Source organism: Lontra canadensis, unplaced genomic scaffold, assembly GCF_010015895.1.
Source record: "Lontra canadensis isolate GAN:19392208 unplaced genomic scaffold, GSC_riverotter_1.0 scaffold28, whole genome shotgun sequence".
Classification (NCBI taxonomy): Eukaryota; Metazoa; Chordata; class Mammalia; order Carnivora; family Mustelidae; genus Lontra; species Lontra canadensis.
The window spans coordinates 258,441-264,440 of NW_022631022.1; the positions used below are offsets into that span (position 1 = coordinate 258,441).

General features: G+C 57.7%; 1 protein-coding gene across 1 annotated transcript in view; it reads right to left on the reverse strand.

Moving 5' to 3' along the window:
• The window catches only part of PAQR5 (progestin and adipoQ receptor family member 5), a 72,351-nt gene extending 67,905 nt beyond the window's left edge, over positions 1–4,446 (reverse strand). Inside the window, exon 1 of the mRNA XM_032864588.1 lies at positions 4,100–4,446. The gene's annotated coding sequence lies outside the window, so the exon portion shown is untranslated. The remainder of the gene's footprint in view (positions 1–4,099) is intronic.
• Positions 4,447–6,000: the final 1,554 nt, after the last annotated feature.

Sequence of the window (6,000 nt, forward strand, 5' to 3'; positions counted from 1 at the left end):
AAGCCACCAGCCTCATCGTGATGGCGGTGATAAAGAGGAGGCCAGGGGTCAAAAATGCATGAGCTATGTCTCAGGCTGGGGCTTCACCCGCTCCAGCAGAAGGGACGACATAGGGAGCAGCTGGGGAGCAAGGATGGGGGAAGCCACGGTGGCTTGGGACCCAGGAGTCACCAGGACAGAATCATTGCTTCAGGCAAGTGTTACCTTTGTTTCCTCCATCTCCCTGTCCTCTTCCTCCCCAGTTTTTCAAAGCAGCTGGTAAACTCCTATACATCCTTAGAGGCACAATTTCTGGTGTCTCCCCCAACACCAAGGCAGAGGGACATTCCCAATCTTAATATGGCAAACCACAGTGGCAATGGAAAAGCATTTGGGGGTCAAGAGCAGGGCTCAGGGAAACAGCCAAAGTCCCCACTTGTCTACTGGGTGGGCCCATATGAGAACAGCTTCCTCTGTGTGGGGGTGCCGACCACCCTGGCCCCCAGGCTTTTCATCCTGTGTGGCCCGCTGGGTTGTAGTGCCTGGCAACCAGCTGACAATTATTGAATGCTTATTCCCAGTATTAAAAATGCGACCATCGCCCCCTCCACGCAATCAGGAAAGAAGGCAGGGACTACATTTCCCATGAGTGTGAGGAGGAAATGCCTCCAGGGACCCCACCTCCCACCTATGCCCCTGCCAGCTTCCTTGGAAAATCTTCTTCTTCCATCTATCCTCCAGATGACTCCACAGGGCCCCAGAGTTTTGCCTTAAAACACAGATAAAATTCCTTTCCTGAAAAATGACAGCTGGATGAATGACTGGGGGCTGGGGTGGGGGGTGGCGGGGGTTGGGAGCTGAAGCTACTTAGTGCACCTAGGCTTTTTTTTTTTTTTTTTGACCACATAAAGTTTTAGCTTCTACTGTAGACAATTCTTGGCCCTCCCCTCCACCCCCACACTCAAGTTTCTCCATCCTGCTTGTCCCTACACCTATGTAGTTCTTGCGTCCTCCAAGGAAACCACTCTTATCAGATTCCTAAGGGAGGCCTCAGAGCCCCAAGCTTTCCCCAGGACCTTGGGTAGGATAGTGTCCTCACTCTTCCTGGTGCACACATCTGGTCACACCTTCTCAGCCTGGTTTGTCATCCCTGGCCCAGTGGTCTGGAGCTCCTTCCTTTCCCCCAGGGCTGCCAAGGGCCCAGCTTTGATCCCCCTTGGTTTTCCAGTGTCCCAGGGAATTTTTTAAAGGCTGCCTGGAAGAGGCACTATTTTCAGCACTACCAAAAGGAACCAACTACCTTTGGAGAGCAGCCTTGTGAGTCTTCTTTTGGGGAGGGGGGCTTTAAGGGAAGCAATTCTCCTTGGCTCTCTCAAATCACCCTATGTGGGTGGCCATCTGCTCAGCTGAGGAGCTGTCCCTCTAGGTAACCTGAACATTCTTCCCACGGCAGTTCTTGATCACCCCTAACAGCCAGGGGTAGGGGACAGACACCTGGCTAAAATAGGATTTTAGATGGTGATAAATACTATGGAAAATCGAGCTGGGAAGAGGTAGCAGGGATAGGACCTCAAACGCTGTTTCCACTGAGAAATTCTGGGTCTAAAGCTCTCCCTCTGCTGGGTTCGTGTTAAGCCTCAGGCACTGGCAGTAGGAAGCTGGGCAGGGCACTACATGTGTGCAGGGACAGCTGGTGGGGGTGGTGACAGGGGCCGCAAAGGCTTGTACCCCAGCTACGCTCTCACTGGCCTCCGCCAGGGAACAAAACTGACCAACTGTGAGCACCCTGGTCTGTCCTGAGGCCAAAGCAGACATCTGGGTCTCCAGAGGAGTTCAGGGGTACGGACTGCCTGGCAAGGCCTCAGCGGTCTTCAGGGTGCTGCCATGGAAAGTCCAACACCCCTTGCCGGGCTTTCCGCACTTGACTATGGCCTTGAATGAGTCAGACAATGACCACCTCCACCTCAAGGGGCTCTCATACCCCTCTGGTCCCCCCTCCTGGAGCCTCCAGGTATTTTCTTCTTACATGGGGTTAGGGAGAAGGATTAAAAACTCCCATTTTCCACCAATTTTGGCAATTTCTCTTCCTGTGGAGACTTGTTTTTGATCAAGGGCCCCTTCCTGTGAACCTCCTGTATGCTCAGGATAAGGCCGGCTCTCTGAGGGAGGCCAAGATGGGTGTGTGGTCACTTCCCAGACAGAATGGACAGCCCACGTGGGGAGCTCATACACAGAAACTCACAGAGCACTTTGGACCACTCACTCATAGTCATGCACACTCTTTTGTCCCCATGTGACAGATAAGGAAACCATGGCCCAGAAAAGCAAGTTATCTGCCCTCAATCCATGGCTGCCCCCCATGAAAGGGTAAGGAGGGAGAGGAGGCAGAGAAGAGTCAAGCTCCCAATAAGATTTCCTGGAGGGCTGGGTAGGACCCCGGTGCAGATGGGACAGTGTCCCCTGCCTCCCAGGACAGGGCCAAGCTAGGCATGCAACCCATCTCCCTCTGCTTCTCCCTGGTCTGAAAGTGGAGAGCCACAAGAAGTAGATCCGGGGTGGGGCACCTGGGTGGCTCGGTCATTAGCGCCTGCCTTTGGCTCAGGTCCTGATCCCAGAGTCCTGGGATCAAGCCCTGCATTGGGCTCCCTGCTCAGCCAGAAGCTGGCTTCTCCCTCTCCCACTCCCGCTGCTTGTGTTCCCTTCCTCACATTGTTTCTCTCTATCAAATAAATACAATCTTTAAAAAAAAGAAGAAGAAGAAGTAGACCTGGGGAAAGGGAAAGCCTTCCTGTCTGGAAAGGCACATTGGTATTATGGATGTGCCTGCCGATTTATAAAGCATCAAACTGCCCCAAGTGGGTAAGGAGGTCAAGGACCCTCCGAGGTAGTAGGCACCTTTTGGGTCCTACCTTTCAGAGGACTCTCTTTCCCCACCAAGGGCAGAGATCCAACAGCTGCAAAAGGAGCTCTGTCATTTCAGGTTCATTCTTCTGGTCTGCTAAGTACCTCCTGCGAGCCAGGCACTACCTCGAGGGCAGTGAGCCCAACAGGTGCCTGCTCTCCTGCGGTCCTGTGGCTGGGCAAGGAGCTGGCTCTCTCCCCCAGGAGCCACAGGACCCGATTTTCTTTCTTCTTGGTGGGACCCTCTCCTGACCTCCCCCTTCCAGGGGAAGAACCTCAAGGGACGAGGGGAGAAGAAATGAAACCCTGCTGAGTCAGGGGCCCAGCAAAACTGGAGAACCAACCATCTGGTTCTAGGAGACTGGCTTGAAGTTCAGATACACCATTTTCTCCCAGCAAATTATTGAACTTCTTTGAGTCCCTTTTTTGTTCGTTTGTCAATGGAATAAGACCCACTGCCTCACTGGTTTATGGGGGAGAGAGGGGGTGAAATCAGAGATGTGTCCATGTTAGTTCTCTGATTGGCAAACCTCCCTCGTCTGTTCTCTCCCGTCCTGCGTGGGCAGGGGCACCGTCTAACCCCAACCCAGCAGATCCGTCCAGGCCCCTGATGGGCTGCAGGAGAGCCACGTTCTCTCCTGCGCAGGGCTGGGGTTTGGGGGTGCCCAAGGATGCCCAGCCGGGCGGCGGCCTGCCAAAAGACAGGGCAGAAATCGGGATTTCCCACTGCAGCAGGGCCTAGACGGCCGCCCTGACAGAGGCCGCCCCCTCACCCGCACCCCTCCTGCTGAGGCCGGCTCTCCCTCCATGCATCTGGCCCGAGGCGGCAGGAGGCGCGAATGTAAACATCCCTCCAAAAATCGCCAACTCCGCAGTCCCCAGCGCAGGACTCTGTGAAGGGGCTGCGGGGACAAGGAGGGACGCAAACGCTCAGGGGAGTGAGAAATGGGACGAGAGAGAAGACCAGCATCCCCCGTGTCGGCGGAGACCCCGCGCGCCAGCCCAGGCTCCGCACCGGCCCCCCGCGGGGCAGGACCCCGGGACCGGGGCGTGCGGGGCCACGGGTGCCGGTCGCTCCGCCCGGTGCGCGGCCGTCCCGGCGCCAACTTCCCGAGAGCGGCCCTCGGGCGGCGGGCAGCGTGGGGACGGCGGGGTGCGCGTGGACTCCCAACCGCGGAGGACGCGCGCGGAGCCGGCCAGGAGTCCCGCCCTCGGTTACCTGGCTTCCGAGGGTCGGCGGCGGCCGGCGAGGGGCGCAGGGGCGCGGCAGGGGCCGGCCGGACACCGGGACACTCCTCCGGGGCCGCGGCGGCCCTCAGACACGCGGGCGCTGCACCTGGCCCGGCCGGTCGGCGCGCCTCCCCGCGGGTCCCGCCCCCGGTGCCCTCCCGCGCAGGGCGGGGCGGGGCGCGTCGGCCCCGGGGGAGGAGCCGAGGGCAGGGGGCACCCCCTCCCGGCGCCTGCCAGCGCCCAACCGCGTGCCCCCGACGCCTGACTCCGTGACCTCCAGAGCGGCGCCCACCATTCGCCGGCCGGAGATGCCACCCAAGCGCTGTGCCTGGTGGAGTCGCGAGGGGCGCATAGGCCCTCCCACCCCTTGGACCCCTTCATGTGCTTCACGTCCACCCCCACTCCCGGGGACCAAGGTCTGGGAGCCTGCCCTTCAGAAGAATGCACCGGGTGGAGCACGGGAAAGGAAAAAAACAACTGGGTACCCGCAGCCCCACCCCACCACGTCCTTTCCCCACCCTGGGCTGTTCTTGGCCTCGGCGTCAGCTCCACTGGCTCTCTCCGGAATGCCCTTGCCCCGGGGGAGCTTTGCCACCCTCTGCCTTTCCCCAGAACTCCATTTCCCTGATCTGGAAGGTGCTGGGCCTGGACGCCTGCCACTCAGTGGACACAGCGACAAGAGTAGAAGGGACACAGGGGACAAAAAAGAAACAGCCCTCCAGCTTGTGAGGCTGCTCCCAGGTGCTGACGGAGCAGGTTGCTGCTATTTCCTGCCTGCTCCCACCCCACCCCCTGAGGAATTCTGGAACATGCACCCTTTGGGCAAAACTTCCACACTGAGATGGAGGTTGTCCTTTTTGCCCACCCAGGCCTTCTGGGTTCTTTCTGCTTCCTGCCTTGCCATGTTTGTTAAATGTGCAGACACAGTGGAAGGAGCACAGGACCCAGGAGTCCTGAAACCTCCATTTAGGTCTGTGACCTTAGACAAGTCTCTATCCCTTTCTGAACCTGTTTCCCCATTTGCTGTGAGTTAATTATCTCTAAGGCCCTTTTTATGGATCCTGAGTCGTGCTATGGGGCGTCTTGCTGAGGTTTCCTTGTAGCTGTAAAGCAGTGTGTGTATGTGCGTGTGTCTCAGTCTAATCAGCCTGTCCTGTCAGAGGTAATTTTCGGAAGGAAGTGAGGTGGCCACGCAAACAGGCAGCCAGCTTGTGCAAACCAGAGCTTGACAAGAATGGTCAGCACAGGGGGAATGGGTCCCAGTCCAGCTTTTGCTGAATTCAGAGTGGCCTTGGACAAGTCCCTCGTTAATAATCCCGGCTTTGCCTTCCCAAGGGTTTGGGGGATTAAATGGCATATGAGATGTGAAGCCCTTTGAAGGGGAAGGCAAGGCAAGGCACTATGTGCTTTCTGATGTCATCTTTTGATGCCTGTGACAGTGATGGGCTTCTGAGGCAGAATAGGCACAACAGGGTGTCCCGCTTTCAAAGTCTAGGGCTGGTCGCACCCCCTCTCCTCTCCACTCTTGCAGAAGCTGTGGCGCACACAGAGCGGTCACACAGCCCACCACCAGCATCCCCTGCCAAGGTGAACAGGGGCCACCTCTGCCCACTGCAGGCTTCTCTGAGTGCACCTTGAGACCTGAAGGGGGAAGATTAAGGGGCTTCCGAAACCAGAAGGAGGGTGCTCAGATTAATTGATCAGCCGGTCTTGACCAACCACATGGTTGGCAGGTGCAGCAGCTCCCCCACCCCGCCTCTGCCGCAGGAAGATTAAAGCCCAGCTGAATGGTGAAACAGGACCCCTTGAAGAAGGATGTGGAGCAAGGAGGGCAGCTGTGGATGCACACAGGGAGGGCAGAGCCAGGTGATGGGGGAGTGGGGAGCGCTT